Genomic DNA, 11023 nt, shown 5'->3' on the forward strand with positions numbered 1-11023 from the left:
AAGGACCAAGTAACTTAAAAGTGGTTGATGTCAATCTTTGCAAGAACCAGGGGAGAAGTTAAGCTCCGGAATCCAGCCTTGCTTAATGCCAATGCTACTTCTGGATTTTTTAGTTATAAACACCAAAAAATTATCTCTTTTTGACTTAAAGTAACTACTGATATTTTTGTCATTACAACCATAACAGCTTTAGCAAACTATTTTTTAATTATTTGCTATGCATATATGATTCATTTCATAGGGTGGACTGATTCTATTTTTTGTTTCTTTTGTGTAGTTCCAGGGAGGGAGCTCCTTCGGGTATTGTTAAAGTTAGTCTCCTATAATGAGATGGGGCCAGGAGCCCACACTGGAGAGATCTGGGGCAGTTGCAACCCTCACAAAATACTGCCTAAATATAACCTATTCCCAGTGAAAGAGGGCCATATTGTGTATCCCAATACTGAAGAAACAGTGAGTAAATAAATTAGTGATTTAACTGCTTGTGTACAGGGTCCTTAGTATGCTGAAATATAGTTGTGTTCTACCGATGATTAAAACTAGGATACCTTTAAATAAACAGGACACCATGCTAGAGTCTCTAGTGTTTTTGAGCTGCAATCAGTTTGGATCCTGGAAGGGAGAAATCCCATATACTCTAAAGCTACATTTTAAGCCTGGGAAACAGAAGAGCTCAGCAAACTTCCCACTGACTGTGACTTCTCCTCTCAGCCCTGTCACGGCCCTTTCTACTACCTTGGGGTCGCTTAAACACATTCTCATGTCTCTCCCACCTTGTCTCCTATTTGTACAGACTTGTTTTTTTTATCTAACTTTAAGATGGTGATAACGGCTGCCAAAAGAGGACTCAGGGAATTACACAAAATGTCCAATAACAATGATTGAAATGCATTTTTTTTAAGGTGAGAAGATATATATATTTAGAGTTAGCCAGCTGGACTCGGTTTAGATGATCCCAATTTTGTTGGCAACGTCCAAAGCATCATAATCAGGAGCCAGTCGAACATATGCCTTCTTCTCTCCATCAGGCCTGATCAGGGTGTTGACCTTGGCCACATCAATGTCATAGAGCTTCTTCACAGCCTGTTTAATCTGGTGCTTATTGGTTTTGACATCCACAATGAACACAAGTGTGTTGTTGTCTTCTATCTTCTTCATGGCAGACTCTGTGGTCAAGGGGAACCTGATGATGGCATAGTGGTTAAGCTTGTTTCTCCTGGGGGCACTCTTCCGAGGATATTTGGGCTGCCTCCGGAGCCGCAGTGTCTTTGGCCGCCGGAAGGTGGGTGACGTACGGATCTTCTTTTTTTTTGTGGCTGTGGACGCCTTTTAGCACTGCCTTCTTGGCCTTCAAAGCCTTTGCTTTGGCTTCGGTTTTGGGAGGGGCAGGAGCTTCCTTCTTTGCCTTCGGCGCCATCTTGTAAAAGCGAAATGCATTTTTTAAATCCTAAAGTTGTTCCTAAAATTGCCTGGCAGGCCCTCTGCAGGGCTGTTTCTTGTTAACAGGCTGCCAAAGGTGAGCGAGCATCACCCAGAACAGCAGGGCCCAGCCCGGCCCTCACGGCTCCACTGCCGACACCCCGCGTGAGCGACTCGTTTATAAGACCATCTTTCTGGGCCTCAGTTTTTGAGAAATTCTAAATCTGATTCACTCCACTTTATTAAAAGAATCAGGTTAAAAATTAACTTGCACTTGGCATCTTGAAGACAGACAGGATGTCCATCCAAATGTTTAACCAGGAGGGAAATGACTCTATGTGTCTGGATTCACCGTTTTATACCCTTTTATAGCATCATTTTATGCCAGTGAGGGTTGAGGTGGTCAGGGAAGGCTTAACAAGGTAGGTGCTGACATTTTTTTTTTTTCTGGAAAATATACGAGATTTACCGTCTTAAATTTTAAGTGTACAGTTCGATGGCATTAAGTACATTCACATTGTTGTGCAACCATCACCACCAAACATTTCCGTAACTCTTCTCATCTCCCCCGTCTGAGACTCTGTACCTGTGAACAATCGCTCCTCATCCTTCCCTCCCCCCAGCCCCTGACAACACCACTCCACTTTCTGTTTCTGTGAATTTGACTACTCTAGTACCTCAGATTAGTGGAATCATACAGTGTTTGTCTTTCAGTGTCTGGCTTATTTCACTCAGCATAATGTCCTCAAGGTCCATCCACGTTGTAGCAGGTGCCAGAACCCCCTTCCTTTTTAAGTTGAATAATATCCATTGTATGGATAGACCACATTTTGTTTATCCATTCATCTGTCAACGGACACTCGGCTTGTTTCCACATTTGAATGGAGTCTTAAGGGATAAGGAGAATCCCACAAGCCATAGAGGGTGGGGAAGGCCATTCCCAGGACGTGTGAACCATCACAGCACGTTCCAGGAACTCCAGGTGGTCTGCTCTGCTTGGAGCATGGTGACCCTTGGGGAATAATGAGAGATGAGGTCAGAGAGAGGCAGGAGCCAGACCATAAGGAGAGCTTTGCATTTCACGTTGCAGCCCATGCAGAGAACACTATTTAAGGGGACAGTATCATTCTGTAACCAGTCTCAGGACCAAGCCACTGAAACAGGGTGGTGAGAAAGTAAATCGACCATTTGCTAAAGTGGTATGGTCGCAGATCTCCAAGGCAGTAGTCCCCAGTGATCCTTGCTATTAACACCTCCCACAGTGAACAGGGCAAACCGATGCCTCTAGTAGCCTATTGTGGAGTTGCTGGTGTACGACTTCCTAGGTTGGGTCATAAAAGACACTGCGGCTTCCACCTGGCTGTCTCTCGGACGACTTGCCGTAGAGGAATCCAGTTGCCATATCTCAGGGACACACAGGTTGCCCCTTGTATTATGTGTGTGTTTGTCATATTGTCGCTAGTAATTCTGGGTTTCTTAAACATTGAGAATTCACAACCCCATGGGGTCTTTCTCCTACCTCCACCCTGGACAATACCGCACACTCTGTTTCTACCTTGTAATACCATGCATGGGTTAACATTGATCAAACCTTTTTTCACGCACTATGTGGTGGTCTAGCCAGGGAGTCTCTTTCCCCCGAGGCTTTATTTATGCTATCTGCTTTACAACAAATCACAACACATTTCCTCCCTCCCTGTCAGATGTCGGACTTCAGTCTTATTTTATTATTTGTGCCTATTTTGTTCTATTTTACTTTGCTGTTTCATTTATAAACATATTTCTTCTCACTTAAGAGGAGCTAAAAGGGTTCAACCAGGAAAGAGTTAAAGAAGCCCAGGACAACAGTCCCCAGAGGATAAAAGAGCTATTTCACCCAGAGGCACCTACTCTGTGCTGAGCCTTTGTAACATGTGGGCACAAAGAGTGTGAATATGCTTTTGTTGGTTTTTCTACTTTCTCTCTCGTGCTCTGTTGGATAGCTCATGGGACAAATTACATAGATGCAATAGTAATGGTCAGAGGAAAGAGAAATGCCATTTCGACAACACTGACAATTACCAAATTCCATCATGTGGGGCCCCTTGCAAATAATGTCATCGCTCTCGAAAATACAGATTTTTATCCACGCACTGTTTGAACCCCAGGGTTTCACCCCATCATTAAACACACTCAGCTGAGCCAACAGAGCCATTTGCAATTCTGATAAGAGACAGCATAGAGGAGACACCTGGGCCACAGTGGAGCCCCAGCCTCCTACCCTCCTCCGTCTCTGAGGGTATTTGCCTGGGAGAGATCTCTGTCCTTTTATCTTGCCAGGAGCTTCCTGAGAACAACCCAGTTCGTAGTTTGCCTGACCTGAGCACACATCTAGTAGGAAAGCAATAGACCAGAGAGTCCTCACCCAGGAACTCAGCGGAGAGCCAGTGATGGGCCAGGCGTCACCTCACCTGGCAAATGGGAGACCAAGGTGTCAGCCTGCAGGGAGCTGCCGGACTGAGCTCTCTTCGGGTGGGGTTGGAGCTTCCAGTTTAAGCTTCTGGGTGAACGTTTCCAGCTCTGTTTGTAATCCTTTGAGAAAATGTGATTTTAAAACACTCCAAATTCTTAAAACATGTCACTTTATGAAAGGGCATCCGTGTTTCTTTACAAAATCCTCAGGGTTCAGCTGCCTTGCTGTAGCTGGTGCTTCCCGTGTAGGATTTGACTTATAAGCTCTAATTCATCACCTAAATTTCAAAAACCTGCAGCACGCATACAATTCCCGTCACAAAAGTGACCATGGGTTGGAGTCCAGTGACAATTCACAAAGGAATTCGCTTAATGACAGTTGGCTTAGTTACCTGGAAGTTAAAAGAGCCCATTTCTAATCTCAACATAATGCTCACAGCACTAAAATCTGCTTGATAGTAGATTTATCTGAGAGATACAATAGTGAGTGATTATGATGAACAGTGAGTAATAGTTACCATTAGTAATTATAGTTACTGCTAAATTGGTTTTACCACTACCTACTTCATATTTACATCTAATGCAAAGATATTATAAGGTTCAATTTCAAGGGCAGATAATAATGATAATAAAACAGTAAAATCCCGCCTTGAAGGATCTCTTTATACCATGGAGTAGATAATACTGCCACCATATGCTGTTAACGTTAACTTATAGTACACCACTTCCTCTAACCTACAGATCATCGAATACTGTGTTTCCCCGAAAATAAGACAGGGTCTTATATTTATCTTTCCTCAAGAAGACACTCCAGGGATTATTTTCAGGGGATGTGTTATTTTTTTTAAGTACGGTACAACAATCTACATTTATTCAAATATAGTTAAAGTCGTCTTCTTCTGGAACATCATCAGAACTCTCCAAACTCTGAATTCCATCCTGAAATTCTTGCGACTCTGTTTTTTTTTAGAACCATTGGCCCCAATCTCTCCTGTCGAGCTATAGAGCTCTCATTCCTGCTCTGCGACGACATGCATGGGTTGTGCAGACGCGCTGCGCAGCCACGCCCATCACTACGTCTTATTTTCGGGGTAGGGCTTTTATTGTGCACATGCTTAGAAATCCTGCTAGTGCTTATTTTATGGGTAGGGCTTATTTTTGGGGAAACACGGTATGAAGGTTTGAGCTCTGTCCCCTACTACCAAAATTCTAAGGGTTTTCTCCCATTTTCAAAATAATAATTAAAGTCTCATTTTGGGAACCTTGCACAAAGAACTGTATATACAAGGAAATTAACTGCAACAAATTGTTGTATTTAGCTCATTAAATATGAAATGTCTGATTTCACATCAAAAGTTTAGTTTATTATACCTCAAAGAAGAAGCAGTACAATTAATCAAAGTATGCACCTAAACTATCCACACAGTTTTGCCATCTAAACGGTAGCTTGTTTATGCCAGCCACAAAGAAGCATGGAGAGCGAGTGGCCATGAAATTGCAAAAGGTGTTTTCCACAGCCTGTTGAGAATGGAATATTTTCCCTTGCAAGAAGTGGTCCAAAGCCTGAAAGAAGTGGTAGTCAGTTGGTGCAAGGTCTGGTGAATACGGTGGATGACAAGAGAGTTTCCAAGTCTAGCTTCTATAGTTTGAGCAGTGTTTTCTGTAACATGAGATCGATCATTGTCTTGCAAGAGGATTGACCTGTCTCTATTGACCAATCTCAGCTGCTTAATCACAAGCATCCTCATCATTTCATCCATTTGGTTGCAGTAGACATCGCTGTCAATGAATGACCAGGTTTCATGAAGCTGTAGTGGATAACACCAGCGCTAAACCACCAAACAGAAAAAAAACACCATTAGCTTTTTGTGATAAATATTTGATTTTTGAACTGTGTTTCAGCACTTCATCTTTATCCAACCATTGTGCCGAGTGCTTGCGATTTTCAAAAAGACTCCATTTTTCATAACATGTAACAATATGCAGTAGAACTGGTTCACCTTTATGCCATGACAGCAAAGAAAGGCAAGCTTGGAGATGATTTCTCTTCTGACGCTCGTTTAATTCACGCAGTACCCATCTATCCAGCTTCTTTACCTTGCTGACTTGTTTCAAATGATCCAATATTGTTGGAATAGTAACGTCAAACCTTGCTGCTAATTCACATGTAGGTTGAGATGGATTCGCTTCCACTACAGCTTTTAGCTCATCATTATCCGCCTTGGTCTCAGGTCGCCCACGTGGCTCATTTTCAAGATTAAAATCACCAGAACGGAATTTTTCAAACCATCGAGGTACTGTGCATTCATTCGCCACATCTTATTAATATTTCATAGTTTTCAGCATACAGAGCTTACACATATTTTGTTAGACTTATCCCTAAGTTTCTGATGCTCTTTCAAAACAGTAACATTTTAAGATTTCAATTACCAATTATTCATTGCTAGTGTATAGAAATGCAATTGATTTTTTTCATGCACAGTTACCATTTTTAATCTGATAATTTGCCCCTATTTTCCTAGTGTCTCTGTAGTACATTCCACCTTTCTTTGTATTCTGTCTAGGAAACCCAGAGAGTTAAAATAAGCATTATTCATTTAGTCGACTGATTAGATTGTGTCTATGGTTTTTAGATTCCCTCAATTTCACACTTTATAGTCTGGTTGTTTTGCCATCACCAATTTGCAATCCATGGTTTGTGTGTGTGTGTGTGTGTCTCAAAGAGACATTAAGGCAGTTTTAACAATTCTTTAGAAACTCAGTTGCATCTTAATTAAGAAATAAGACATTTCACCTGACTGCAGAGAAGTTGTTAGTGACAACAGGTTCAGCGAGGTTAATTTATCTTACAGGGCTTATCCTCAAGGGTTTCCTCTTACACTGCCAGCAAAGAGTCTAGGGAAGTATTTACCTCATGTAAAATAAATAAAATTATTGCTAACTTTACTTAGGGATTAAGAGTGAATGTTATGCCATCAATAAAATCTTGTTCTTTATTCTTTTCTTTTAGATGGTGTATAATGAATGTTTGTTTCTAGGGAGAGCTTTTTAATCCTTAAGCAATTGAAATAAAGTGTTAATGTTCTAAATTTTATGAATTAATTTGTCCACATAAAAATACAGAAATGCACCAGAATATAAAAATATAGAAATGTAGTCAATTTTTTTAGACTCATGCTGGTAAAACAAACAACCCCCCAAATCCCAAAACTTTAAAAGATGTTTAAATACCCCTCCATCCTTCCAAGCCAAGCCAATATAGAAATCCACATCCTAAGCATGTTCTTGCAGCCAACAAGCTTTCTTAAATATTTCAGGGAAAGGTGTGCTTGTGTGCTCAGCCCCAGGCAAGGGAATCTATCCCATTTCCAAATACTAAAAGTATTAGTTATTTATGGCAATGTTAAAACTGCTTCCCTTAAGCCAATTTATCAGTTTACCCAGAGCCATAGGGACTAAGTCCTTAAAATATCTGAAGACATCTCTCGTGCCCCACTGAGTTATTACTCTTTCGGACAAAGCATTCCTTTTTTGTCCTCATCTCTCTGTTCTGTGATGATTTCATTTGCATTCCCTTCTTTGGAAATGTGGTCAGGTATGTGCGAAAGCACTAATTTTTTTTTGGTTAAACACTTCCCTTAATGGATGCAGCACAAGGTTGTATCATAGCATTTTTCGCTCATAGTGAACTTGTAGTTAATGAGTTGCTCCTAAGCTACAATCTTGTGCTTGTGCAATTAGTGTTAGTGTTAGGTGAGGAAGCTTAGACTTCCCTCATTAACCAACATAGTCTGAGTTGGAACTTAATGGTTACAGTTGCAGACCAAGGTGTCTACTAGTGCCTGAAGTGCCGCTCTATAATTTTGCTAAAAGGAAGTGGAAATACTCAGTGTTTGCATACAAGATGGAGATAGTGTTCTGAACCTTAAAGAGTCTTTCCTGTGTGAAAAATCATCTACAGCAGGCATTGAGTTTTCTCAGAGGGGCATCCACAGGCAAATTGTCCTGGGTAGCAACTGCAGATATGCTCAAGTTCAAACAAATGCTGATGGAAAATTCTGGAGTCTTGCACCACCAAAACGAGAGGGTTAGTTATAGGAAGACTCTTGAGAACAGATATTATTAGTCATTTACCTAACTCATCTATTCAACAAATATTTATTGAGTGCCTACTATATGCCAGGATATTTTGGGCAGCAAGGACAGAAGAGTGAACAAAACTGACATAATTTCTTCACTATGGAGTAAAGATTCTTAGTTGGGTGAGATACACATTAAACAGAAAAAAAAGTCAAAATATGTTAGGACAGGCTGAGTGCCATGGGGAAAAATAAAGCAATGTAAGGGGAATAGTTTTACTGGGAATTGTGGATGGGGTGGTTGTTGCAAAACAGGTTATCAAACATTTTGGTCTCAGGATACTTTTAAACCATTAAAAATGAAGGAGGGCCCCAAAGAGCTTTTATTTATGTGAGTTATTACTGACATTTGCCATAGAAATGCTTCAAGTATTAATTCATTTAAAAATAACATTAAATTAAATTTTATATAATGCATTTTATTAAAAACAACTGCATTTTAAAAATATTAATAATTGGTGAAAAGAGAGGTATTGTCTTACATTTTTGCAAACCTCTTTGGCGTGTGGCTTCTTGCAGCTGTCTTCTCAGATCTGATTCCACATTCAGTCTGCTGTGGTGTGCTGCTTTTGCTGAGGTTATATGAAGAAAATAAAAACTTGGGTAGTTGAAAAAAGAGAAGAGTACTTGTAGTAGTCATTTTAGTCAATTATGGGTATTCCTTATGATGCAACAAAACTTGACTATTGATATTTTCTTTAAGATTAGCTGCAATATGGAATCTGAAACCAGTGGACTTTGCATACTCTTTTGTATTAAAATCTACTAGTCTATCTTGCACTTTGAATGGACCTTTTACTCGTGCATGATTTTATAGCCTCATGCATTTCATTTTCCAAATGTTTACACATTTAATTATATGGTATCAAAAAAATCACACTCATTAATATCACCACCAACCTCAACAGAAAAGTGTGCAAATATTTGGAAGCCACAAGCTCATGATGGTGAGTAAAAGTTTTCCAAAATTCCCATTTCACCTGAAAATTCAAATTTTATTATTGGTTAGAAATACTGTCGGTTGTTTTCCTTGACATGACCCACTCCCTTTATTTATTTCAAGAAAAGTCTGCTAAATGCCCAAGTCTGAATAAATATAGTTTGTTAGCCATTCTTTCAGATAAAAAGGTTGATCCGTGAACAAAGTGGCTAGTTTAGCTTGCAACTCAAATAATCGCACAGATGCTTCTTGAGACAGTCGTTGTAGTATGGCATGCAGTAGAGTTGCTTTGCTTTCCATTTTGACACACAAACTATTAAGAAGCTGTGTCCTCCGGGTCAAGATTTAATAAAATTAATAATTTTACTGCTTCAAGGGGATATTCATAAATGACCGTGACATCCGTTTACCTATTTGTATCTTTACTTGCTTGAGTGTGTGACAGCGAAGAATCCGGTGACGTCCAGATGATTTGGTGCCTCTGTCTGACGTTTGCAAGGGCCTGCGGTTTACTCGGCATGGCTTCTTCTGCTTCATCGTACTAAAGTCAAAGCAGTGAAAATGCCGAACGCCTTAGTATTTTTAAGCAAATCACTTCTACCTGGAGAACGCCCAGTGGTCTGTGCATCATTCTTTAATACGCACAGCCATAAAAAAATAAAATAAAATAAAAAGCAAACAAACGAACCGAACTTTGGATAACTCCTTTATTCATTCCAGGATTGAATTTTACCTCATTGCTACCTCGATTTCCTTGGAGATTAAATTGTCCGTAGGACAAGCTGTGAATTTATCAGCTATCCTGCTTTCAGCAGAAGGAGACCTGCAAACACCCAGAGCTGGAATTCCTCTCCATTGCTGGGTCGTACTTCCTTGCCAGGTATGTGACGACAGTTCTAGGGACCAGGAAGGCACATCCATAACCCACATCCTACAACGCACCAGCTCTGCCTCCCGCTCCATTTACCCTCTATTTATGGCTCCAGGCTGGTGAATTTCTCCCGAGTAGTACATCTTCTTGATTTATAGCTGCTCTCCCCTGCATCTGAGATTAGATTACTTTTTTTTTTTTTTTTTGAGAAAGGTACATTTTATGTTGCTTTATCCGAGTCAGGTGTTTGTGTTACCAACTTTTTTTGGTTAAACTAATATGACCCTGTCTCTCGTCTTGGGTTACATTTCAAATTTCTCTTGTCATTATCTGCATTTGATGTATCTGAGACCTCAGGAGTCAGTTGCAATCCTTTTTCCCTTTTATGTTTTCTAGAGAGTTGTGTAAACCTTCTGCACTGGCGTCTCTCTCTCTCTCTCTCTCTCTCTCTCTGTTTCTGAGACTTTCCCTAAGAATCTGATGCTGCCTTGTGTTGGTAACAGAGACCTTAATGGGTTGTCGGAAGGCTGATGTTGCAATTCTGGCATGACAGTGAGTTAAGGGCAGGAAGCATCCTGTGCATATCTTGTTATTACATTTGTAGAGCACAAAGGTGGCGCTACCTGATCTCTGGGGTTCTTACTGTGCACGAGACCTCTTGTTTTCTAGGCGTGGATTCCCTGCTCTTGTGCTCTGCTGAGTCAAGTACAAAAAGGAGAGAGGAGACGGGATGATTAAGATGATTTCTCTCAAGTTTCCAGCATATTCCTTAGTAACCTCTGCTGACCAGGCTGTATTTGTTCCCCTGGAAATGCTAACGAAAGGTTTGCCTTTAATCAGCGTGAGCAATTTGCCCTATGATATGTTAAGAGCTTTGAATGAGTTTACCACCTCCTCCCTGGATGACATAATAACCCAATTGGGGGATTATGGCTCAGCCTTTGCACCTATTCCTTCTGGGATTAAAAAATATCTATTAAGATTAAAGTGGATGTCTAGAAAGTTACCAACTTAAAACACTTCCCATTGATGGGGGGAAAAAAACTGATGGATAGGCAACCCAAATTCAGCTGTGCAGTGGCCACGAAGCTGGTTCCTCTCTGGGGTTGGCCAATTGGCTGGGATGTCACATGTCGTTGACTCACCTGGGGATTCCTGATTCCTGCTGCCCACCTTGGCCCCCTGCCTCCGAATTTCTGGCTC

General features: G+C 40.7%; 1 pseudogene; it reads right to left on the bottom strand.

The window, feature by feature from the left end:
* Nucleotides 1-907: 907 nt before the first annotated feature.
* Nucleotides 908-1420, bottom strand: LOC105858215 (large ribosomal subunit protein uL23-like; annotated as a pseudogene).
* Nucleotides 1421-11023: the final 9603 nt, after the last annotated feature.

This window comes from Microcebus murinus, chromosome 25 (genome assembly GCF_040939455.1).
Source record: "Microcebus murinus isolate Inina chromosome 25, M.murinus_Inina_mat1.0, whole genome shotgun sequence".
Taxonomy (NCBI): Eukaryota; Metazoa; Chordata; class Mammalia; order Primates; family Cheirogaleidae; genus Microcebus; species Microcebus murinus.